This window comes from Lethenteron reissneri, chromosome 9, assembly GCF_015708825.2.
Source record: "Lethenteron reissneri isolate LAM-NWPU_2019-01 chromosome 9, ASM1570882v1, whole genome shotgun sequence".
NCBI lineage: Eukaryota > Metazoa > Chordata > Hyperoartia > Petromyzontiformes > Petromyzontidae > Lethenteron > Lethenteron reissneri.
The window spans coordinates 7,132,736-7,160,175 of NC_083787.1; the positions used below are offsets into that span (position 1 = coordinate 7,132,736).

A 27,440-nucleotide genomic window follows, 5' to 3' on the forward strand; every position below is an offset into this window, starting at 1 on the left:
TCTACAAGCCACTGAAGCTTTGTTCAATTCTAGTATCGACTTTGCTACACTTTTCAGATCAAACCAATTTACACTGAACGTGCCCAATCTGGTCAGATATCGGACGCTGGGTAGGATTAACGCTGGTTAACACTTGGATCCAAGTCTTCAGGTCACGTAGACCTGGGCTTTAAAATGGTCAGCGGCTAGGCACAGCAATTGATTACTAAATTCATCGTGTGGAGCTTGCAACGTTATTCCCTTGCACGCACATGTTTTCACAAGATATCTCTGTCTGCTATGCAAACAAAGACAATTCCTCAAAATATCACCTGACATGTACGAGTTGATCTTTTAGGGCGGCGCTGTTGACACATTTGTTAAGATCGAGTTAGTTTCAGTTTCTATGGTTCTTGTGGTTTTCCAGTGATATTTGTGGAGGAATTACTAAATCACAAACAAAGTGAAAGACATACTGGGAAACTTTGGAAGCTTTTAGCATGATATTTCCCACTGGCAGTATAACATATCTGGCCTGGTAGCAATGCAGTCAGTGAATTTGCTCCCACTACAATCTCGGTAGCTAGTCTAACATGTAGGCTTTCGCGAACAATATTATTCATAATAAGGTTTTTTGGTTAGATCGCGTTATTTATGTGTCGTAACCCTCCACCACCCAACATGGCCAATCAGCAAAAAAAGGTGTCACGTTGACAAAAGACAAATAGTTCACTACTTTAGCCCACCGGTGTGTTGAAGAGTGAATCCACAACATTTTCAATTTTTTAGTACGACGTTTTGCTGGTAATTACATCCAGCATCATAGATTTTAACCAGATAAAAATTCAACGAAACTTGCAACTTTCGCAAATGGACAAAAGGCCGAAATGTGCGACGAGAGGCATGGAGTCCATCCCAGAGTTCTTGAAGGCTTTGTGGAACTGGCATGTCTCCAGGTGAAAACCCCCGGAGCCTTCACCTTTTGCAAGGAATCGACGGTCGTGGAATATTCAGCCCATCAACAGCCACCTGTATTTGATGAAATTGGTCCCACTGTTCATCGTCATCATCATTAGCCATGGTCAATCCACTGCTGAATGAAGGCCTCCCCAAAGGATGGCTACTACTTTTAAGGGTTGTTGTCATGAATATCCTCAGAATCAGAATATTTATTTATACTGGAAGAAAACGGTTTAACACGTAGGCTTACACGACCAATATCATCCATAAGAGGTTTTTGGGGTTAGATGTTGTGGCTTGGCTCTCCAACACACCGGTGTGCTGTACTAGTGACGAATTAGCATGTTCTGTTTACGTGACAACCCTTACTAGTTGGCTGTGTCGGGTGGTGGCGGGTTTTAACGACACATTTAAATATTTAAGTGATATAACCGAAAAAAACTCTATTATGGAAGACTACAATGACCTATCAAGCTCTTTTTCACAGATCCTGTCCCCTGCCAGAGGAATGTGGAATTTCCACACCAGCTCAGGACTGTGCTTACTCGAGCAGGGAGAAACTCTAGCTTACCGTCAGCAATTGTTTCTTGCTGTGGTTGTCCCTCCTGATGATGGACGCTTATGTTGCGCCCAAAACGTCGTGAGATTTGATTTAATTTATTTTATTTTATACCTACGTGACTTTACCGAAAGAACCAAAGAGTCTGGCTTGCCTTTTTATTAAACGGTCATCACTTTTAATCCAGTCAAGACATAAAGATGTTAAGAATGTGTATTTACAGTACCCCCTTTTTTACGCCAAGACCCACCGCTGTTCCGCAACATCTTGTTAAGTGTTAATACACCTCGCAGTAAAGGCACGGAATTGACCAGATAGAGTGCTCTTAGTGCAGCTGTGAGCTACAGTCTCTCTTATAAAAATGTGAGCAAAGCAGAACCGAGACACGAGCTTGTCTTTGCAGATAGGGCCGAGCGTCGGCGATATCGCTCCGGATTTTTTTTTCACCGCTCTGCCGATCGTTATCTACGGATGAAAGTAGCTGGGTCAGGGAACCTTCCAATGCATCCCCCCCCCCCATTTTCCACCCACCAGCGAGATGAAAACATGGCTTGAAAGTGATCGCTCTGCAAATCCATGGGAGTGCCACTTCAGCCTTGGCCAACATAAAAGCATTTTTTTTTCTCTCGCTCTCTTTTTTTTTAAACTTAATCAGTTACTTGAGATGAGACCACCGTAACCCAAAACCTACGGCGGACATTAAAGCTAATGTAGCACTCAAAAGAGTGACTTTTAAGATATTTATCATCAGCATTTGTGATTAAGCTTGGAGTGGGATGTTTGAAATGGATTTTGAAAGAAGCAACATCTGATCAGGTGGTAATTAGCTTTTTTTTTCGAACGACCAAAAAAAAACGTTAAACCTGTCAAAGCCGTACAAGGTGGTGCGGATTTATTCGCTGTCATTTTGTGAAATTTAATTTGTTGTTGTGTTTACAGCCAAAGCTTCAATATCGAGCAATGCAAAAAAAGGATATTAGGCATGTTTTCGTTGCACTGAATTACAGGGGAAAAAATCCCGACAAGATCTTGAAAACGCTGCAGAGAGAGAGAGAGAGGGTGTGTGCATATGAACCCAGGCTGAAAACATCCACCGGCATTAAAATGCTAAATGTCTGGGCTTGAATAAAAAAAACGGCTATAAATTCATACGGAAAGTATGAATGTTATTCTCGGAGTGGAAATTCTTTAGATTATTTGCGGCGAACGGAAGCTTGCCGCGGTGGTTGGAACGGTGCGCACGCGGCACTTGCAATCCGGAGCTCGCCGATCCGATCTCCTGTCGAGACGCGGTCGATGAAACAATGGTGCAGGTTTTTTTTTTCTTGTTGAATCCCAAACCCCATCTCTGTCCACCATCTCTGTCCACCCAGCACTGTGGGTTCAACCACAGTGGGTCGATCACGCGCGTGGTGGGAGCTAAAGTGTGGGCGCTCCCGTCTCTTCCGAGACGTTTTTCCCGATATGAGAAAGGCATTGGAGCTATGCGATATTAAATCCAGATTGAAAACTCGTTTCTTCAGAGCTGCTTTTTGCGTGTTTAGTTTGGTGTCCTTCCCCCGCACCTCCGATTAGCGCGGTTGGGCTACGTGCGGTGCGAAAGAAGCAGAGGTGTGGACTCGAGTCATGTGACTTGGACTCGAGTCAGACTCGAGTCATGAATTTGATGACTTCAGACTCGACTTGGACTTGCAAAACAATGACTTTGTCCCACCTCTGAGGTGTGGACTCGAGTCATGTGACTTGGACTCGAGTCAGACTCGAGTCATGAATTTGATGACTTCAGACTCGACTTGGACTTGCAAAACAATGACTTTGTCCCACCTCTGGAAAGAAGTTCAACATAGTCCATGCAATGGTCGGTGTGGAAGCGGAGTCCAAATTGTCTCCAACGCCCCCTGTAGTGGAGGCCTTTGTGAGCAAGCAATCGAAAGGGCTATTCACTTTTAACACTCGTGACAATTACACGATGTAACACGATCTTTGTTCCTGGGTCGTAAGTGTTATTTTCTAATTGTTTATGCCTCAAAAGTATAGAAAATGGCTATTATTCCCCACGAACTTTCCCTTTGCATGGATTCCTGCAGTCACAAAAGCTTCAAATCAAGTTTCAAGATATTATTCTAATAGCATTTGGAAAAACATATATAATTATTGGCCAGCCTATAGCGAGGCTGGCTACCGTTGTTGGTATGGCCACCCATTGAGATACATCCTGTAATTTTCGATTTAAAGCTTTCGTGACTGCAGGGATTCTTCTTGGTTCTTTCGGTAAAGTCACGTAGAAGGGAAATGATAAAATAATAGCATCATTCAGACGCTGTCTTTCCGACAGACCTGTTCTTCACCTGAGGACGGCTGCTTGCGTTGTGGCCGAAACGTCGTGATAATTATTAATTGTTTATTTTTATTATTTTATTATTTCCTTCTACGTGACTTTACCGAAAGAACCAAGGAGATACATCCGGTAAGTCCGAGTGTAAAGAACGGGGAGAATTTGAGGCGTGAGTGCAATTTGTATTCAGCGATCGAGAGATGGACTCGAAAGAAGAAGTTCTAAAAGAAGTTGTCATATGAGCGCAAGTGACTGAGACGGATGCTCGGAATTTCGTGGCAAGATATGACCTTTTTTTTGCGTACAAGATAAGTCCAGAAGAGAACGTAGCAGGTGAGTATTGTCGCTATGATAAGGCCAAGAGGAAGACCTTAGGAGCAGATGGTGGGACGCTGCCACAGGCAGATCCTGGAGGTCGTGCTTCGACTGTGCGGCAGCTGCTGAGGGCTGGCAGAGGGTAAGGAAGCTGTGGCATCGACGGTATTGGCCACCGTGACGTCGTGACCTCATGCCCGCATTGCTCATTTGCACAGAGGGACACCTCGACACTGACGCTAATTAAAAGAGCACTGTACAATTTAGGCCCGAATCGGGCGAAGGGAAGTCGCAACATTTGTCGATTGACTTAAATTTTATCCCACCGGCGCTTCAGTCCACTCAACGCACGGATTGCGAACACACGCGGCCTTATTGACGCGGTATTGACCGACGCAGTAATGGGACATTAGTCAGCGTGGCCTATCGTGCTCACCTCTCAATTGCGAGGGCCTTAATTGAATGACATCCGTCAATAGGGGATGTCCTAATACTTGGAAAGGTTCGGCGGATCGTCATCAGGCCCTCAGCGCTCAGCCTCCCCATTTCGTATTTGTGTAGCTTGTTAAGAGAGAGATGGTGGTGGTGGGGGGGGGTGAAATATGCCCCCGAGGAATGGAGGAGGGCTGAATTGATTTGATGTATCCATCTCGCCGTTTCATGTTGTGTGCTGGAGGTCGTGGCTTAATTGTTTAGCAGCGGAGGCAGTAATCTACACTGCACAGTGCCTCTAGGGTGTTGTCACCTTTAGGCTTAGCTGACTAAATGTGCCTTTTGGGTAAGCGGGCCACACATACTACGCTGTGAAGATTGTACAGTACAGGGAGGGATATTTGAACTAATAGCATAAACCTCTTAAGGCTGCTGATATTTTGCATAATGGTAGAACTAAAACGACAAAGTGTGGTGTGACCATGAAAATGTAAAGGCGCAGACCTGCAACTGCTCACTCACACCACTGCTGGTGTAGGGTCTTCACTCGAGAGTGCTTGAAACAGCCCCCTCCCCCCCCCCACCAGCAGATATTTGGCCTACTCTTCCAACCTGGCCAGATGTCTTTGAAGAGGTGGGAGTACGCGCACCTCTTTACCCCACTACCCGCGGTCTTGTACTACTGCCGCGTCAAGAGATATGCGGCTAGGGTTGTACAAAAATAATCACTTCACGAATCGATTAATTGCTATTTCTAAAAGTCATGATTCTTTCTATATTTGAAGTTTTCGTGACTGCAAGGATCCATACTCTTTGGTTCTTTCGGTAAAGTCACGTAGGTGAAAAAATAAAAATTCAAAATAAATTAAATCAGGACGTTACGTGTGATGATGATTGCTTGTGTTGCAATCGAAACGTCGTGATTTAATTTATCTTTATTTTTTCACATGATGATGATTGCTTGTGTGATGATGATTGCTTGTGTTGCAATCGAAACGTCGTGATTTAATTTATTTTTATTTTTTCACATGATGATGATTGCTTGTGTAATGATGATTGTTTGTATTGCAATCGAAACGTCATGATTTAATTTATATTTATTTTTCACCTACGTGACTTTACCGAAAGAACCAAAGAGTCATGATTCTTATTCGAGAATATTGTTTTGGTGAATGTAGCAGCATCTATTTGCTGCCGGGGTCAGACGGAGGCGTGACATGCATATTTGGAAAGACGTACGGCATTTGTCGATATGAGATTTGATGCATGTGTTGTGTTTGTTTAAAAGTCCCTGCATTGTTAAAGTACACATTATAAAATTTAAATGATTCGCAGTCTAACCGTACGACTAACAATGTTGCATTTCCTCAAAGCGGTATTCATACAATTCAAAGATAAAAGAGAAAAGGGCTAAAGCAGTGCCATGAAAAAAAAGACTAATCAAAATTAAAATAAGAAATACCATAGTCCTGAGACTATTATCAGCGGGAAGGAAAAAAATGATAACAGAAAGGCTGTCAATTAAAGTGTTTGCATTCATTTTAATTCCCTCCCTTGTAATTATACATCAAGTGCCGTTCTTTTATCAGCATCTAGTCACGAGAAGGAGACATTTTTGTTCGTAAGAAAGCAGTGCACCAGCTTTTTATCAGAGAATGGGCCCCAGGAAGATAAGGTCACAGAAACAGAATAGTCGTGGTTGCCACCTCGGAGGTATAACAAAAATAACACAGGGACGTATCACGTAGAAAGGAATCATACTCTTAGGTTATTTCAGTAAAGTCACGTAGGTAAAAAAAATAATAATAGAAATAATAATAGAAATAAAATAATAAATCACGACGTCAAAGCTGTGACGATTCCACCTGATGACGGAGACTTGTGTTGCCTCCGAAACGTCGTGATTTATTATTTTATTTCTATTATTATTTCTATTATCTTTATTATTTATTTTTCATTTTTTACCTACGTGACTTTACCGAAAAAACCTAAGAGTATGAATCCTTGCACTCTTGCAGTCACGAAAGCTTCAAATCGGGGAAAGGAATATCTCACAATTCGGGAAGCGGGGAGAGCTACGTGTAAACGCATCGTCTCGAGTGGTGCATTATCCCTCAACTGGTTTCCGGGAGGATATCCAGATTTACCAGGACAGCTACATCAATAGGAGGGTGACCCTGGACAAAAAAAAACAGGACAAGGTGGCAACCCTAAGTGTTCCTACCAAGCATGCCTCTTCATACCAAGGGTGGCACAGTCGGGTTTTTTTACAATCGGGTTTAATTGTCTTTTTATATTAAACCCGATCATCTGAGATTGGGAGAAATCCGGTTTAATTGGTTCTAATTGCAGAACCGCACTTCTCAACGATGGGCTTCATCCATTCCAAGCGAAGGAACTCACTGGCGCCCACGATTGTGGAGGAGAAGCTCGTGTTCATCACGACCAACCTGCCCGCCGCATTCTACGACTAGCCCGTGCCCGACGGCCCCAGGAGTACGAACGCAGCACCGACGAGGAAGCAGCCTAAGCCTTGGATCAGAGTTTCGTATTCATTAAACCAGGTTTTAATTCCCCGAAATCAGGTTTAATTGTATTAAAGAAAAGAAAAAACGATGCCTGCCGCTGGAAAATCGGCTTTTTTCCACCCATGCTTCATACACACGAGAAGCACAGCTGTTATATTCCTTGCAAAGTGTGTCCTGTGCACAAACATTCAATAAGACACCAACTCAGTACAGCATTTAATTATTAATATTGGAATAAGCCAAATTTAGAAAAATGCATAATTTATTACGATCATTCTTGTGCGGTTATTAGTGGCCAGCTTGAAACGATCCACTCACTATGCTTGAGAATCCAGTTTTTTTAATAACAGGTGGGTGCCTGGAATTGAACCCATGCTCTCAGCAGTGTTGGGCCAATGCTCTGATAATGCATTATCCCTCTAACCACCTCTCGTATCTAATGTTAAAACGGGACCAAGTTGTAACGGACATCAATGAATGTTGCTGGAAACATGAAATCATCAAATCAAATCACGTGCACATTTGGTATTCACTCCGTTCTCATGGAAAGCAAGGTCATCACGACGGCTCTATGTTTCACAAAGTCGACACGAGCATAGAGGTCCTAGGGCTGATGTTGCTTTGTGTTTCTCAATTGAGTAGCTTATTAAAGAATGAGTAAAACGTTGGCTTGAAAGGCCCATAGAGGCTGATGGACGGATGTGTCTGCTCCATGATATTATTCCACGAGGGAGAGCAATGAGTTGTTGTTTTAAATATGCCCTGCATTGTTCCCTGAATTCATCCCATGTGATGATATTAAAGCAGTCTACACAATATCGCAGAGCTATGGTTCATTACAGGTTAAATTTTCGAAATGCACGGTATGCAGGGTTTAAAATGATGTAGATGTACCTTGCACGAGATACACGGATCAGGGATAAGCAGACGTTTCAACAGACAGTATATTATAACTTATTTGACCGTACATTTACTTATAACCGCATCACTGCAAGATAAGTTTGATATCAAATGTAATAATATTGGTGACCGTGTTTTTGTACATTTATCCAGGAGCCATTTCAATACAGATAATAACACTATTTTGACCCTCTAATGTTTAATGGGCTGTGCAAACGAGTGCATTTAACACAAATTAATAATGTACGCTTTATGTCTCTGTCAATTGTGAATGAGGCTTGATGTTTTCGATCATTTCCTAATCGATATAAGCAAGCTATTAAATGACCGTCCACAGAAAAACCGTGGAGTCGCGTTATAATAGGAGCCATATTTTGTAAATTATAATTCTGCAAGATCGAGGAATAATAACTAATACATCGATTTGACACCAGATGGCGGCAAAGGCCCGCTTCGTGCACACTTCGCAAGCCTTTGCAATTCGATTGCACTGCTTTGCAATGCTGCCCTCCAGTTTTAGTCGGACCATGGGTTTGCGCATAACTCAAGCAACTGGTGCTACACGGAGAGCCACTCAGTCATACAGCGAGACAATGAGACGCAGTGGTGTACATCGAGGCACACACACAGAAACACAAATATAAAAAATTAACCCGTAAAAACAAAGTTTTTCACTATAAATCCTTTATATGCGTGGCGGCTAGAGTCCTCTCGTCCTCTGGCTTGAGATGGCTGCCACCTATGGGTCAGATGATTGCCTGCCACCATTAAGCAATTGGTAATTAAATATAATTTTTTTGTCCTAAAAAGTGTAACATTTTGGAAAAAAATTTCACGAAAATTAATTGTCACGCACAACGAGTCTGTGTGGAAAATGTCAGCTCGATTGGATCACGGGAAGTGGGTTAAAACACGACCGAAAGATTTGCACGGTCGTAAGCGCGCAAGCAAGCAAGCAAGTGAACTTAATATAAAGGATTTAAAGATCACCCCTGTAGCCTTAAAATACTTTTTGGGCAAGTGCTGTTGGAGTGAGCATCTTTGAAGGCCGGCACGGCACACGCGGGGGTTGGTTGGTGGCCAACACCACGCACGGCCGCCTTTGTCTCCCCAGTGGCGATGTTTACACAGCACACCAGGTACTCTATTGAGGTTGAGTCGACCTAGGGGTGGCCAAGGATTGAATATAATCCAACTCGGGTGGCAGGGTTCATAGCGCACTAGCTAAAAACAAACGTATAGAGAAAAAAAAAGCATCGATTAAACTTCCATTCTGAAGTATGATTACTGTCAACGACAAAAACATGGCATGTGTCCTTTTAGAGGACCGTTGGCTGTTAACCTTTTCTGCAGGCTGCACCTCTTTGGTTCTCAATCGTTAAAAAACATTAATAATGTTAAATAAATACACATGTGTTTGATGAAACAAAGTAGTTGTACTGACGTGCCCGTGTTTTGTGTTTCCTATTGTTTACCTTCGAAAAAAAGATATTAGGCCATGTCTCGCACCCCCAGAAATGGCATCTCGTATCCCAGGTGAAGAAGAACCACTGGTTTAGAGTGTAGGAGAGAGGTGCTGCTGCCAAGCACCTACTGAGGACGGTACAGCACACAATGGGATGGGTATGGCCAGAACCATGAAACTGACACATTTCATCAGGTCCTCATTTTAGGCTGAGTTGACCGAAGGGGGATGTGCCCAGATTATGTCCGTGGCCAGCAACAAAAAAATCCAGGTCACCAGAATGACAATGCCGCGTCCTTAATCATTGCACCGCCACTCTGCACATGCAACACGCGCTCAACAGATATGGCAGTCGACATAACACACAAAGTGTGCTAATATTGTGCGTTGGGGCAGCTGGACTCCGTCATTGTTAATGTACTTGGCGCTCAACTCCCCCCCCCCCCCCCCTCACTGTTTAGCTTCGATCCACGCAGAGCAATGACCAAGGTAATATTAAACACAAGCCACTCAATTCAACCAGTGACAATGTACAGGGATACTTACACAGAGTAAAACGTAAGATAGTGTAACCTTGCTCAACCACTGTGCATTGTTCATCTCTCATGGCAACCCCGAGGCAGTGGTTGAAATTGCACATTCCTGACTGGAGTGGTGGCGCAGTGGTTAGGGAACTGAGATATGAAACCGACAACCCGAACTCGATTCCCGACCGCAGCTGATATCAGTGGCAAGTGATGTTCGAACCGCTTCTGGGCCCACTGCTGCTTTCAGTACCTCGCACTGACCAGTGCGGTGATGTATGCTCAAACAATCCTAGGACTGACAAACCGCGCGGTGGACTTTGTCAATCCAACCACCAGTGGATTGACAAAGGGCTGTAAACTGATTTGTGTGTTTAATGCGGCAGGAGCCCGTCTTGCCACAGGAGAATAAATCTCGACCTCCCACAAAGTGAGATTCGTTTCAATGACTCCGAGGGCTTATTTGGCTGACCTCTGACCAGCATTTTAACTGTCATGCTTCTTTATGCACGTCTCGTGCTCACCACAATGCTGCACAGTGTATCCAATGGGGTAGGTTGAATATCAGAACAAGAATAGTTATTGATACTGGAGGAATCCGATGAGCTATAAAGCTTTTTTCCCCAGATGTCTAATAGGGGCGGGTCAGAACGGTACAACAATACGAAACACACGATAGGAATGCAACGTATAGGAAACGTAAATAAATCACTCACAAAAAATTATGAAAAAAGCTGAACGATGTTTTTTATCCGACCAGCTAAAGCCCACTGAGGTACAATATTAAATTATCTTTCAGAAGCGACCTGGCCACAAATGATAGTGCAACACAGTGGCTTATCGCGTGGACATTTATTGCAGCAAAGTAATCTAAATTATCTAAAGGGATGTTTGACAGTCTGACAGTGCGCATGTCATCTGACTTATAGGTGAAAGGCAGAGATGGGGCCCTGTAATCGCTTTTTCACGCCACTGTTGCACCGATGTTTCGACTGTCGCGTCGGACGAACGAAATGGCAAATCTGTAGATTGCAAGCTCGTGCGCTGACCATTCTACCTCGGCGGTACCATGGAATACAACACTGTGACGGCGCACAGATAATTAATCTGACTTAAGCAGAATGCCACGTGCATAAATGTTGCCTTAAGCCTGGCTGTGCCAGCAGTGGTTTTTCGTTTGTAATGGTACTATCCATTTGGATGATTGCTGTTGCGGCAGGGAAATTTATTAATAGGTTTTAAAGTGCAAAGCTCTGTGGAGGATCAACCCGGACCGGCACCCCCCTCTGAGATCAATAGATCGAGTTCCACTTTGTCAACAGCTATCGTCCCGTCGAGAAACGGACTCCTCCTCGCCATAGCAATGTGGAATTTCTAATTCTCATTTCTATGACGGCTTTTTAGAGATAAGTGCTATCCCACACCTGTTCGCCTGTCCGCGCAGGAAGACAATTTGAATGCTTCAGCTGACCATTGGTATCAGAGTTATTTAAATGTCCGCTATCGGAGCGGTCTTTCTTTCAACATCAATCCAGCAGCAGAGGCCAGAGCACGGCTGACTTTCAACAACAAGGACAGCTTTATTATCCGCAGAGAAACGGATGCGTGGTTCAGTCGGGTCTGAGACAAGGAGGGAGGGAGGGGGGAGGGTTCTTTTCCCAGCACCCCACCAGCTGGAGGAGAAGGCGGTGGTGGAGTTTTACAAAGGATAAATCGACTCTCTGGACCTTTTGCATACCCCCACTAAGCCACATATTTGTACAGCTGCCTCCAATTCACAAGCACTCGCCTCCATAATGCACTCTCTGGGCCAAGTGTTTAATCAAGCTCCTTGGACAACATAACAGTTTGGCGTGTGTGCCAGCAGCTGATATTCCCATTAACATAATTGTCCCTCTTTTCAGCGTTGTTGCCTGCTGTGCTTTTTCCGCAGAGCTGGAAGGTTGTCAACGCAGATCAGCGAAAAGCTTCCGAACAGCACCTGAATGCAGGGAATGTGCGTGTGGATTGCAGCAGCGGGCAGCACCACGTGCCGTCGTTCCTGGAGGAATCCATCGCCCCCTTTGGATGGTTGTTTAAAAAGGGGGGGTAAAGCGCACTCTGGAAACTTGAGATTAATATTATTTACACAAGTCTGAATAAGTACAGTTCTCGCAGTCGTCCGCAAACAAAACGAATGAATTACGAGAACGTTGTTTCACGCCAATTGCTCGCGCTTTCATTTCTCACGCTGCTCAAAGTTAAAATAGTCCACGTGTCTCCAACAACGAGCGGGAACTGTTCAATCCCTGCGGTGCATCCTTGAGCTATCAGTGGAACCTTTCACATTCCAAAAGCAAGGGCCACAGTCTCTCCAACAATATGACCAACAGTGACTAGCCATGAGGAAAGCACTCGTTTATATTGAACCCGGGGGGATGAATGGCTGAGTCGACCCCCGACCGGGATTTGAATTCATGACCTCCCTGCCTATCGCGCAGTCGAACGTTTGCTCTCGCAACTGCCCGGCCGAGCTAACAACAAGACTGCACCGCTGCTCATTTAATCATTTCACTTCGTTATTGAATTGCATCGTGTCTCTATGAAGTCCATAACATCTGGGTCCTGTTGTGCTCTAACATAAAAGCATAATTCTGCCCGTTGTTCTCAGTTTGCAATAAGTGCCCTAACGTGAACGGTGGGGGTAAGAAAACTGTTTGAGGCTGGGTTGGAATGCCTTGTACCCTACCTGGCAATTAAGCTTGAGGAGTGAATGTTACAATGCAACATTAAACTGCTGAGGCCTTGCTTCTGGAAGAGGCAGTGCCGAAGCTGCATTTGTGGCCTTGCCATCACGAGCAGGTCGTTAGCAGACCCATCAATGGTGATTTCTACAAGCTGTGAGATCCATACCCAATTGGCACGTAGGGTAATAATAGCCTTATATTGCACTGATGATCTCAAATAAGGTTGAACTACTAAACACTTTCCATGTAGGGAATATAGTGTTAGGGGTTAGGGAATATGTACATGTACAGTAACTTTGACCATCCACTGCCAGATGAGGGCCTCCCCATTCCTCGTGGATCATGGAGGTTATTATCTGACCACGCTTCACCGCGCTGGTCAGTACGAGCTGCTGACGGCTGGGCAGCATAGATGTGGGGGAGCATAGAAGTAGAGGCGAACTCCGCTCATCCAGGGTAAACAGTGGCATGGGTATTGCGGTTCCAAATATCCGGGTTCCTGACCAGGGGACGTGACCACAGATAATCCTAGATAATTGGAGAAATATTATCAATAACTCAATTTAACCGGGTTTTTCCCACCCCGGATACACTAATTCACGGATAACTCGGGTCATGGATAAACAGAGTTTTCATCTACAGCACAAATCATGTATTTTCGCTGTAGTGGCATCTGCGGCGGCACACAATGAAAAAATACAATTCATCTCAAAGTCAGTATCTCTCAACTCACACGCGAATATGGTGGTGCTTATTTACGATGGTGGTTCCAATCGAGTCGTGGAAATTCCACAATCCGATGTTGTATGCCGGCATATCCACCAGATAATCACTTATTGCCTTTCCACAAAGTGGTCCTTGTTTTAATTACCCTTGAGGATTGATGATGAGCTGAGCGATCCCTAATACCAGAATTTGAAATCACACCGTTTTCAATGGTTAAATCAAGGATTCTTAACCACAGCAGAATGCCCCCACATGTGCATATTTAATTTGTGGTGTTTTTTTCCAATTTTTATTGGCATGGTACTTGATCTTTGTTCAACTTGTGGATAAATCATGCCCCTTTAATTGATCCCTTCGAGGTTTTTTGGCACACAGACATTGTAATTAGTGTGGTTTACATTATATTACAAAGTGATCGCATCAGAATAGCAGCAGGGATTCCTATTTTCCTCTGGGTTGGGGAGATTTGGCTGGGGCACAAAGCGCAGTGATGATCTACTCTCTGCCAAAGTGTCATAGAAGCTAAAATAAATTGTAAAAATATGGCCAATTCAATCAATTTAGTGATCTCTTTCAACACTAACTCTGTAATGAATTCTGTGGTGAGCCATCACTGTGATTTGATTTGAACGATGCACATGTGGCATTCACTTTTTTTCGCTGAGCAGCCAAATATACTGAATTGCATTTCGGACCAGCTTATTTACAGTCGCAATAATATCTCGGTTGCAATATTGCAATGCAGCATTATTACATCATATTTTTCTATTACAAAATATGTACGTGTTGCTTGAACTGCATACGAACTGAATTGTAATACATTTTAAGCAGCGGACTATGTTGTAATTCAATATACGCAGAGGTAGTCATCGCCAAATGTTACATCATCGAGGAAAGGTTATATATAAGTAGTGCATTAAGAAATACGCTCATATTATACGCCAAAATAAACATTTATGAACATGGGAATTGGCTGAACACGACGATTCAGCCTCTTCTAGAAAAACACAAGTATTGACGCTCAGTGGGGCTCGTCTGGGTTAATAGAGGACTTTGCATGATTGTCACAAGTCAAAGTGCTTACGTGAACAAATTAATAACAATACAGGTAGTCCCCGACTTATGATGGCGATGCGTTACGACGACCCCATCGTAAGTCGAAAATATCGTAAATGTCCTAGCCTACCCAGGAGTCTTAAAGAATGGTGATAATTTAGCAAAACAGAGCAATTTACAGTACCGTACTGTATAAACTATATGCGTACGGTACATCACCGCCAGCGTCCCAACGTACAGTATCGTACCTCGTACACTGCTGCGTTTGCCTGCCACGTGAAATGTTAAATATTTTACACTTATGTCGTATCGCTATTGCCATCGAAAGATCGAAATATCGTAAGTCGGACCATCGTAAGTCGGGGACTACCTGTACTTTTTATAGAGCACAACCATAGAGTGCCATTTTCCGTCTTTCCGTCGACTCCAGAGGTTTGTTGGGGTTGAGTCGTTGAACAGCACTCCCAAATGCAGAGCGGGTGGGGAAGTGCTGCCATCTGCTGTGCGGACTGAAGGTCGTTTGATGGGATTTTTCGGAGGTTAGCTCTGTGATATCCACTCCTGTGGGCCGTTCTCCAACAGGAAGGGTTGCCGCCCCTCTGCGAGAGATCTGAATGAAATGCGAATTGCAACTTGATGAGCACGTGAACCGTGCTTTGCATTTCAGGCTTCAATTGTTTAAACAATTCAAGTCGTCTTGAGAGGTTTTTACTGTGCGGTTAAAGGCACTTCGTGAACAATGTCGAGTCCAAATATGAGCGGTAGACAGAGGCGGGGACGCATTTACAAAGAGCAAAAATCCTGTCACCTGAGTGTGTGTGCGGGCGCTATGGGAAAATCCTGTTATCTGTGTTTTTAAGACCAATTACTCTCTCTTTTAAATCCACGTAGTAAAGTGCGGATCAACATGGAAAACAGGATGGATTTGCCACCACTTCCTATCCCTCTGCTTATCTCAGAATCAGAATCTTTATCTAGAGGTTCGGATAATAGGCTGAAACGAGCGCTCCCGGGGGGAGGCTACTTCAGTGACCCATCTGCTCAACTGTCTCCGATAATAGGACGAACGTCCCACCGCTTGCAGGGTGACTCCTCTTATACTCGCGGACAGATTACAAAAAATAATCATTGCACAGGTCAATTCGGGGAGTTGGCAAGGCGGGGCTGTGGGTACACACAGGGTACACATATAATACGAATGCATGCAGTGGCTGCCCAGCCGGTGGCTTCATTTACTTGCAGGGAACGAAAAGCCTGTGGGGTGGGCGAAGAGAAAAAGTGGGGGGGGAAGGAGGCAGACGGAGGTATTTTCTGCTTACGATGTTTATAATGAGCAGGTCGGTATTGTTGTTAGGGTTGTGCTTTTCGTTGTGTCGTCACGAGCTGGGCTGGGCCCCACCGGGCGCGTAATGACGCCGGGACCGCCGCTTGGTGCATGCGCACGGGGACAGTCACAGGACTGTGTGTTCGAGCACTGGCTGGTGACCCCGCTCCCATACACTGTGTGTAGCAGGGCCCCCACCCCCCAACCCCCACCCCACCCCTCTCAAATTAATTAATCAAACAAATTTATAAATATGTCAACATATAAATGTGCAATATATTCAAGAATCTTGGCTACCTGGTCACCAGGGGCTCAAAAAAGCAAATATTAAACGCATGTTTACTTAGTCAAGCCGCCAGGTTGCAGACTGCAGCACCATTGTGGTCTGCAGTGTTATACACCCCATCAGAGCGACCAGCCAACAAGCCAGTCACTCACCCACCCAACCATTCATGAATTCGGCCAAGCAGACATCTAGCCCGCCTGAAGCCATTAAACAATCTAGCCACACCCATGGTTTGCCAGACTAAGTTATAAGAAGTCGGAGTGTTTTATTTTTTCACGTAGTTTTTGTAAAGCCACAAAAAAAAACCAGGAAGGCACTCCCAGTAGGCAAGCCCAACAAAAACACGTCTTATACTTTTGAGGAAAGAGCTCTGTGGTCACGAACCAGATTAAATAGCTCAAAAGGGGAATATGCTTATTTGGGAAAGCAGCGCTTTTTTTGTTGTTGCAATGAATCACTGCTTAGTAGCGGAAGCAGAGGGCAACACACACACACTGGTGTAGCAAACTCGGCACAATGACCATCGCAATGTGCCCAACCACGTGGCCATGTGGAAAATCAGAGGGTGCTTTCAGCTGTGATAAATAATAATGGCTATTATTATTGTTGTTCTTAAAATATTATAGTTCATTAGTCATTCAGGGAAAAAAAAAACTTCACTCGGTATCATGTATGTTTCGCGTCAGATCAAGAGGTCATTGTGATTATGCAACAGATGCGTTGTCCTCTTGCCATCACTTCCTTCCTTCTGACATATCTCTTCTCTCATACAGTTGGCATCTGACTTCCAAAGTCTGCTCTTAAAATATCACACTGGCTGAATTGAGGTCTTTGCTTGGCCACCAACTTCTTGGAATAAACCATGATGCGTGCCTCAGTAACCTGCCCTCCTGCGCATGTGTCCCACACCTATTGCAACCTCCGTGTTCTGATTTCATCTACAATGCTTTCTGACAGGTTATATTTTAATCTTACAAACTTTATTCTCCTATCCTGCCATGGTATTCCAAGGTATCCTCTTCATGCACAGATTCACGCATGCAAAAAATCGTGGGTTCCATCCCAACTCTGATTGCTGTATATTTGGAGTTTGCATGTTCTCCCCGTGGTCACGTGGCTTTGTCTCCGAGGGCCCTCCGATGTTTCCCTCCACATTTAGAAAGTTGCGTTTAGAGTATTTGGCTGGAACACATTTCCACGTGATAAGCCAATTCGTTCAGCTATCATTTGTGGCCAGGTCGCTACCTGCCCACAAATAATAGTGTAACCATTATAAAACCAGCAGATGGAATCAACCATCTGAGACTCACGACACTGCATTGTAAACTTTGCAAGGGTGACCTGAATGCGTTTCATTTCACCGGTCAGTGGTAAAATAATTTCTCACAACCCAAAGTTTAGCAATCAAGACACCAAAAATCGACTAGGAATCATAACAGTGACTACGATGACATACGTGTTAGTTCGTTTGACTGTTGAGCCCATACAGGGAAATGTATCTGCCCAAGACCCGTGCTGTGCATGCATGAAAGCAACAGCATTAGCTCGAGTCGTGGTGCCACCAACAGCACCCAGCTTTATACAAGCTTCCGAATGTTAAGTGTATAATTTTTGAGAGATTTGGATCGGTCCACGAAAATACTTTCCGTTCGCTTCCTGCAACCGGACTTTGCCAGTGTAATGCACCCAGAGGAGACGCTCTAAGGAAAAGCAATCTTCTTGAAGGCAGTCCCTTACGAGTAGAGCAGCGCCCAACAGACTGAACGATCACCCAAAAAACTGGAAAATGTACGTATACAAATATAAAAAACCTCCCCAGCAGCATCTGTCCAAACACTCAGAGCCATTTTTTTATTTTGTTCCAAACAAAACATCCGTCTTGAGCTAAGCAGGCCTATTAATCCATTGAAGGTGGTTGCGCATGCATTCGGCCAAGGATGCACAACTGGCAGTGAGAGCAGTCGTGGAGCCAGATGTTCGGCAGTAAGAAGAGTGCTGGATTAAAAGAGTGCGGGGCCTGTAGCATATGCAATAAAGGGGTCCTACAAAAAAAAACTAAAATATTAAACCACACACATTTTTAACTAGAGTACCGTAATTGTATTTTTTCTATTTGCTATACAGCCAGATAATACGACAAATCGCTAACCTTAAACACCGAGTCGTTCATAAAAGTTGAAGGCGGTATAGTACTATAGTAATAGAGCAAGTGCAGAATCACTGAACCGAAATTAATAGTTTAAAAACATTCAGCGCGGGACCCTTGAAAGTGCGGGGCCCGTAGCCATATGTAGCTACTTTTGCTACTAGGATAATCCGGCACTGAGTAAGAAGGGATGTGGTATGAGAAGGGCCATCGCATAAATCAGGCAATTCCATTCGACCGTGTAAAAGTGAAAGTTGCAACACGAAAACAAACACACAAAACCACTGTTATTCTGTAAGCATATGCCTTAGGCCATTTGTTCTGCAGCGCTCTCTTAATGTGAGACTTTAAAAAGAGTCCTTCCGAGAACAATGCACACCACCATAGCGCCCTCTAGCGAACGCTCACCCGCGTTGGAATCCACTCACCTCCAGGTGGGGGAGGTGGGGGAGGTGGGGGAGACCCCTGACCCAGGCCACTTCATGATCGCCACCAGCAGCAGCAGCCGTAACCAAGTCACTGCTGCATGAAGGCCTCCCCCGAAGCCTGTTGGCACTTCACGATGCGTGGTGCATTTTGCAAAGCTGTACTATTTTAATCGATGGATCCCAGCGTACAAAAGGGGAGGATTTGAAAACTGTAATGATTATATATCAACCTGCAGCTGGGAGCTGCGATTTAACAGCAGGCTTTGTATTCAGGGAAGCAGATTTTCATTTGGCGCATTGAATTGATCGATGTTGGTTTGATAATGTGGTAAAAAAAAGCAAGCGGTTTGGTTTATCCTTTGAGACAGGCTACTCCGCTTGCACAATACATTCCCTCTGGGCATTTCATATGCTCTGCAAAATCTCTTAGAAATGTTTGCTCGTGAGGTTTCTGCTGGTTGGCTCAGGGAGACAATACTGATGTCAAAGAACTGAGCCAGTCGTGATGAGAATGCAGCTCTGTCTCCAGATTGATTTCCAAGGCAACGTTTCATATGTGGTCGTGTACTGCGTCACCCTGCTCAACAGTGGACATATGGCAGTGGTATGGGAATTATTGAAGGGTAATGGTCAGCTATGGTTAGCGATGGTCAGCACCCTGGACTTGCACCCCAGAGGTTGCCGGTTCCATCTCGCGGCGTGGGCAAGTGAGTCGAAGGGCAGGTCGTGTATAGTGGTGGGGTAAAGTGTGAGTAACTCCCACATGTCTGGCCGGAAAGGAAGAGTATGCCAATGTACCCAGCATCTTGTTTGTTACAAAAGTTGAAAAAAAGTAACAGTCAGTATTTACATATAAGAAAAAAACATTTTGCAGGTGTCATTTTTTCATGAATAGTGCAGAAAATGCATTCGCACAGTCAAAATGTATCCCTTTAAAAGCAGCATTTTGGTAGGTGTTCATGGTGGTCCTGAGCTGGAGGTGGACACGAGACATTCATACGGACTGAACGATTAAATCATCTCGTGCTGGTGCTAGGTGGACCATTACAACACAAGATTGTGAGAGGTGGGACACAGCTTGGAGGAGGCCTTCACCCAGCAGTAGATCGATCATGGCTGATGATGGTGACAATGATGATGATGACATGGAATACATCCAAATGAAGAGTAGGCATCGTTCACATGCATTTGTGGCTCGAAATCGGTGGTGGAAATGTCACATTTCCATGGCCGGCACCAGCCTCTCGACAGGATTACCCCTGTTGAGACTTTCCACAACGTGGTACAACGGTTTTCATCAACCCAAGAAGGGATCGTGGCCTGCACCGTCCCTAAGAAAACCACCGTTACGGACGCAAACAAGTGGCCGCTACATAGGCGCGCGCGTGCGCAGAAATAGAACAAACTGCCCCCATCTCAAGGCGCTGCCACGTGGGTTTGTGTGCCATGTGGATTTCCGTGGCGCGTTTGTTCCCGCGCCACGTGCATCCCCCTAGCATCTCGTGCCAACCGCGCTCGTGTCAGCGTCCGCATATGGTTGTGGTGCACCGCATCTCAACCGCGATGAAGAGCGGCGTTCTCGCCGCCGCGGCACATGCAGCAGTCTCGCTGCGAGCACAAAACAACGCGCGGCGACCGGTCGTCGTCGTCGTCGTCGCAAGGGGCTTGCTAATCGTATGTGCATCGGAGGATTCGCTCTCTTCCCGTTCATTTTATCCATTCACAACCGCTGCGTGCTCGTCCTAATATACGTCGTCATTGTTGATGTCGTGCATTCCGCGTCACCTCACGGACAGCGGCAAAACAGGAATGATATGCTTATTTCCAACTCTCAATTGCTTTACTTATTCTCCCCTGTCAACATTGCCATCAAAGTCGCATCCACGACAAAGCACACTGGACTTGCAATTTAGAGGTCACCAGTTTGACCTCCTGGCTCGGCAGTTCCTTAATTCTCCCCACCTCTGTCCACCCAGCAGTTTGAATGGCTTCCATCACGGTTAGTCCATCGGCAGGTCAGGGGCCGCCGTCCATAAATGACGTCTCGCTGTTTTGGACGATTTTTGACCCCCCGCCCCCCCCCCATTTCGTCACACGGCGTCACAAAAAGTCAGACCCCCCCTCAAATATGACGTCACAAATCTCTGCCCCCCCCCCCCATTTTTTTAAAAAATAAAACATGCTTTAAATCGCTTTAAACTATTGTCATTGTAGTGCGTATTTAATGTGGCGCTGCACTCTGATGTTGTAGGAGGAAACATTTATGAAAAGTCTATTCAATTAAGTAGAACGTGTTGTCTATATTTATTTAAAATTGCGTATTTTGATGTGATGTCACATTACTCAACCCCCACCCCCTCGTCACACATCGTCACAAATGTCTGACCCCGACCCCCCAGGTGCGTGACGTCATTTATGGACGGCCCCTCACGTGTGGGGGGCGGGGGGGTGGGGTGAAGTGGTGGGGTCAAGTGTGGGTATTCCCACCTCTGCCAAGACACCTTGTCCAGTGGACAAGTAGGCAAATGTACTCTAAAGGGGCTCTCGAACGCTCCCTCTTGTCGAGGCCGTTGTGGCCAGCAGTGGCGTGAGCTAGACATTGCAGCGCTGTACCTTAACGTTTGTTTAAAAAAAAACATTTGACGAGTTTATTCAAGGTGAAATGTCCAAAATACACGGTATGTGCACTTAAATAAAACAAAATGACTGTTTGGATGAATAGCCATAAGTTATATGGGGTTGTTTAAGAACAGATCCACGTTGTTAAAAGGTATGAGCTATTTAAATAGAAAAGGCTGCCTTTTAAACGCACCAATTGTGTATGTGCTAAGTGACTGAAGATAAGCATTAACAATGACTTAATGTAAACATTACCTGGTATTTCTCCGTAGGTGGGTGAATTTGTGTCCAGACGTAGTCCATTAGACACCAAGCTACTTGCGAGGCAACAGCTTCTGGATGACATACAGAAAAATACACTTGAAGGCATGCAGACAGACAGACAACAAAGTTACCCATGCACATACAAATGAACACAGACCGACAGACAGAGAGGGCACTCTGACAACTCGACAGCTCGACATCTAGAAAGACATACAAGCAGGCAGACAGACGGACAATTAGAGTTCTGACCAGAGAGAGAATTGGGTATCCAAACGCACGTATTAGACAGAGTGAGGGAGGGAAGCAGACACACAGAGAAACGGATAAAGACAGGGAGGCTAAACAACCAGAGAGCCCATCAGACAGACATGCAGTCAGACTGACAATCTGACAGAGAGACAGACAGCCAGACAGCCTATCACACCGCCAGACATACAGTCAGACAATCTGATCGACAGCCAGACAGACGAACACACCGCCAGACAGACTAACACACAGCCATACAGACACACAGTCAGACAGACAATCTGACAGAGAGACAGACAGCCAGACAGCCTATCACACCGCCAGACAGACATACAGTCAGACAAGCAATCTGACAGAGAGACAGACAGCCAGACAGCCTATCACACCGCCAGACAGACATACAGTCAGACAAGCAATCTGACAGAGAGACAGACAGCCAGACAGCCTATCACACCGCCAGACAGACATACAGTCAGACAAGCAATCTGACAGAGAGACAGACAGCCAGACAGCCTATCACACCGCCAGACAGACATACAGTCAGACAAGCAATCTGACAGAGAGACAGACAGCCAGACAGCCTATCACACCGCCAGACAGACATACAGTCAGACAAGCAATCTGACAGAGAGACAGACAGCCAGACAGCCTATCACACCGCCAGACAGACATACAGTCAGACAAGCAATCTGACAGAGAGACAGACAGCCAGACATCCTATCACACCGCCAGACAGACATACAGTCAGACAAGCAATCTGACAGAGAGACAGACAGCCAGACAGCCTATCACGCCGCCAGACAGACATACAGTCAGACAAGCAATCTGACAGAGAGACAGACAGCCAGACAGCCTATCACACCGCCAGACAGACATACAGTCAGACAAGCAATCTGACAGAGAGACAGACAGCCAGACAGCCTATCACACCGCCAGACAGACATACAGTCAGACAAGCAATCTGACAGAGAGACAGACAGCCAGACAGCCTATCACACCGCCAGACAGACATACAGTCAGACAAGCAATCTGACAGAGAGACAGACAGCCAGACAGACTAACAAACCGCCAGACAGACAGACAGACGAGAAGCGTAAGCGGTCAGAAAGGGGCCGGACAGAGAAGGGGTGAAGTAAGAAACATCAACAAAGCGCGTGAGGACATGATTACAGGCAGAGAGGGCCTTTCAATGGGTTTCGCGCTCCTCAAACCACTGTAAGCTGAGAAGTTAAAGGAAAAAAAAACCCTCCCTCTCAAAATCCTCGGAGGAATTTTCCAGTCAGCCGAGTGTTTGTAAACTGAAAGGAAGCCCTCAGGGAGAGACACAGTTCTGCACGTGCAGACACTGCGAATACTAATACACAAGCACCGCTCAAAGTAAAAAAAAATCAGTTGGCTCACCTTATGGAAATGTGCCGATGCTGCTTTATTTCACCCGAGTCCCGTTTGATCGACTGGGCGAGCTCAGTCAATGGAGCACAGAGCGCATCATCTCAAGAACTTGGGTTCAAATCCCAGTCAGAGTTAACTTTAACTCGTCACCCCGTACATGGGTGGTGAAAGGAGCGCCGTTTGGTGGATAGTAAAGCGTGTTTGTTCTATTTATAGACTCTCCTACGTCACAAGATTGTGGACTCTCCACCACTTGCTCAAGATTTATAAATGGATATATGGGCCTTACCTGGTGCATTCAAGTGTACGGCGAGACTCTGATACGAAACCTACCATATGTATCTCGAAATATATACTTCGATATGCACATTGTGATACAATACATGGGCAAATCAATTGGGATAGCTTGGCTTCCCCTTGTCATAAACTAAGGACGTGCTCACATACTGTTAAACTACCCTGTTCTGACACTCGTTGACAAAATGTGTGGATGGTGAAAGTGGTGTGGATGGTGAGGGTGGTGTGGATGGTGAGAGTGAGTGGATGGTGAGGGTGGTGTGGATGGTGAGGGTGGTGTGGATGGTGAGAGTGAGTGGATGGTTAGGGTGGTGTGGATGGTTAGGGTGGTGTGGATGGTGAGGGTGGTGTGGATGGTGAGGGTGGAGTGGATGGTGAGAGTGAGTGGATGATGAGAGTGAGTGGATGGTGAGAGTGAGTGGATGGTGAGAGTGAGTGGATGGTGAGAGTGAGTGGATGGTGAGGGTGGTGTGGATGATGAGAATGAGTGGATGGTTAGGGTGGTGTGGATGGTGAGGGTGGTGTGGATGGTGAGGGTGGTGTGGATGGTGAGAGTGAGTGGATGGTGAGGGTTGGTGTGGATGATGAGAGTGAGTGGATGGTGAGGGTGGTGTGGATGGTGAGAGTGAGTGGATAGTGAGGGTGGTGTGGATGGTGAGGGTGGTGTGGATGGTGAGGGTGGTGTGGATGGTGAAAGTGAGTGGATGATGAGGGTGGTGTGGATGGTGAGGGTGGTGTGGATGGTGAGGGTGGTGTGGATGGTGAGGGTGGTGTGGATGGTGAGAGTGAGTGGATGGTGAGGGTGGTGTGGATGGTGAGAGTGAGTGGATGGTGAGGGTGGTGTGGATGGTGAGAGTGAGTGGATGGTGAGAGTGAGTGGATGGTGAGAGTGAGTGGATGGTGAGGGTGGTGTGGATGATGAGAATGAGTGGATGGTTAGGGTGGTGTGGATGGTGAGGGTGGTGTGGATGGTGAGGGTGGTGTGGATGGTGAGAGTGAGTGGATGGTGAGGGTTGGTGTGGATGATGAGAGTGAGTGGATGGTGAGGGTGGTGTGGATGGTGAGAGTGAGTGGATAGTGAGGGTGGTGTGGATGGTGAGGGTGGTGTGGATGGTGAGGGTGGTGTGGATGGTGAGGGTGGTGTGGATGGTGAGAGTGAGTGGATGGTGAGGGTGGTGTGGATGGTGAGAGTGAGTGGATGGTGAGGGTGGTGTGGATGGTGAGAGTGAGTGGATGGTTAGGGTGGCGTGGATGGTGAGAGTGAGTGGATGGTTAGGGTGGCGTGGATGGTGAGAGTGAGTGGATGGTGAGGGTGGTGTGGATGGTGAGAATGAGTGGATGGTTAGGGTGGTGTAGATGGTGAGAATGAGTGGATGGTGAGGGTGGTGTGGATGGTGAGAATGAGTGGATGGTGAGGGTTGGTGTGGATGGTGAGAATGAGTGGATGGTGAGGGTGGTGTGGATGGTGAGAATGAGTGGATGGTGAGGGTTGGTGTGGATGGTGAGAATGAGTGGATGGTGAGGGTTGGTGTAGATGGTGAGAATGAGTGGATGGTGAGGGTGGTGTGGATGGTGAGAATGAGTGGATGGTGAGGGTTGGTGTGGATGGTGAGAATGAGTGGATGGTTAGGGTGGTGTAGATGGTGAGAATGAGTGGATGGTGAGGGTGGTGTGGATGGTGAGAATGAGTGGATGGTGAGGGTTGGTGTGGATGGTGAGAATGAGTGGATGGTTAGGGTGGTGTAGATGGTGAGAATGAGTGGATGGTGAGGGTGGTGTGGATGGTGAGAATGAGTGGATGGTGAGGGTTGGTGTGGATGGTGAGAATGAGTGGATGGTGAGGGTTGGTGTAGATGGTGAGAATGAGTGGATGGTGAGGGTGGTGTAGATGGTGAGAGTGAGTGGATGGTTAGGGTGGCGTGGATGGTGAGAGTGAGTGGATGGTGAGGGTGGTGTGGATGGTGAGAATGAGTGGATGGTGAGGGTTGGTGTGGATGGTGAGAATGAGTGGATGGTGAGGGTGGTGTGGATGGTGAGAGTGAGTGGATGGTGAGGGTGGTGTGGATGGTGAGAATGAGTGGATGGTGAGGGTTGGTGTGGATGGTGAGAATGAGTGGATGGTTAGGGTGGTGTAGATGGTGAGGGTGGTGTGGAGTTTCCTCCATGTGATGCCACTCAGTCGGCCTCTCTCTGTGTGTATACTCTTCTTCACAATTGTTTAAAATTGCGGCCTGTATTTATTGATTAATTGATATTTGCACTGTTAATTATGTAAACGTTCAGAATTATTAAAGGTAAGTTCACTAACGCAATGATACAATATAAAGTACGTTTTCATCAATATAGACAAACAGTTCATATGTTTCCATTTAAACGTGATCAATGTTTACGTCCCATAACCCTATTTCCCTCATAAAACTATGAGTTTTAATATTTGCACATTTAGTATTCGCGCCGTCCTCCAGGGACGTATCCCCGCCAATGTTCAGAGTTTACTGAATCTCAACATTAAGTGAAAATGAATCGGTGCTCAAAGTTTCATTGGGTCAGCGACTTATCCCTGCTGGTGGGCCACCGCCCGGTGATGAAAATTGCTAAAATTGTCGTGGCAGGGAAACTCCTTTCTCCAAAAAACCTGACTTTCCACAAAGTTGCACTGGTTTTACGCACCCCCAGAGAGATGATATGCATTGAGTTGACCCCTTGACAGGACTCGAATTAGGAACATTGCCACTGCATGCTCCGGGCAGGACTAGCGTGGCCAGCGAGCGAAATATATTTAGCTCCCGTTTATATTGAAAGTGCTCGCACATCAGGACACATTTATCCAGAGGTGAAATCAATCCAGCATGCCGTGTCACAATGCCCCTGACATTTTGGACGTTCGCTATAAGCCAACACGCAGAGCACTTGGTGTGCAGCCGGGTGGGCCGGGGGGGGGGGCGGTGGGTGGGTGGGTGGTTTGGGAGAATAGAGGCCAGGTGCTGCTACATCTGCTGCGATGTTGGATCACATTAACGAGGGACAGGGGGAATCCAGCGCGTGAACTTGCCGCCTCCACAGTGCGTGCGCCGTGTTTCGATTTTTTTTTGACAATTTCCAACAATGTGCAACCGCGTGCTGATTCCCCTCGTGCCAGAGAATTGAGCGGAACCTTTCTGCCGTGAATTTTTTGCTTGGGCAGCCTTCTGTTTTCACTCAGGTCACGACTGCACAGGGATACGTTGCTCGGTCCAACGCGTGTTTATTAATTTATGTGTTCAATATGATTATTTACTTATTTTTACATATAGTCTAACAGTCCATTGCATCGCTTTGAAGGTGTCCTTAGGCTAATGGGATAGGAGTGGCTTCGGGAACTCACGCCGTGCGACAGCGTTGAGATGGCATGTTCGAGAAACACCTGCGTTTGCATCCAGGCAATAAAAACTAAAACCATAATTTAAACGGGGCAGTTAAGTGAAGTGGTGACGTAGAGTCAAGCGATAGTCTCGGCCCAATCGCCAATTAACCATGCTGAAAAATCACGCGACTTTTAATTGGCTGTCACATAATCTGTCAAGATTACAAATCGTAGGAGGAACACCTCCATAGCACGACATGCGAGGTGGTGCATCAGCAAGTGTGGATCGGACATCTGAATGGACCTCACAAGTCATTCCGTGATGTCAACTTCCACAGGCCGCTCTCTACCACGATGAGTTGCATCACGTTTGTTCGGCGTTTTGAACGACACGATGTCGTCTGGTCGAACAGCTTAACTGGAATGTAATCGCATGTTTGCACAAGCTTGCATGATGCTGTGTTGCATGTAGGCTTGCAGCCATAAACTACACTGCCTAAGCTCCAGTGATAGGCAGGGGGAATGATCCAACATTCATTTGATCAAGGGGACACTTTGAGGTTTGACTAGACTTTATAGATTTTTGAGAC

At 45.9% G+C, this 27,440-nt stretch overlaps 1 protein-coding gene across 4 annotated transcripts in view; it reads right to left on the reverse strand.

The window, feature by feature from the left end:
- Nucleotides 1-27,440, reverse strand: part of LOC133340502 (uncharacterized) — a 145,147-nt gene that overhangs the window by 35,118 nt on the left and 82,589 nt on the right. For 2 of the 4 annotated variants that reach the window (XM_061548805.1, XM_061548804.1), the window contains exon 2: nt 21,564-21,643. The gene's annotated coding sequence lies outside the window, so the exon portion shown is untranslated. The remainder of the gene's footprint in view (nt 1-21,563; nt 21,644-27,440) is intronic. The other 2 variants (XM_061548807.1, XM_061548806.1) reach the window with 1 other exon arrangement.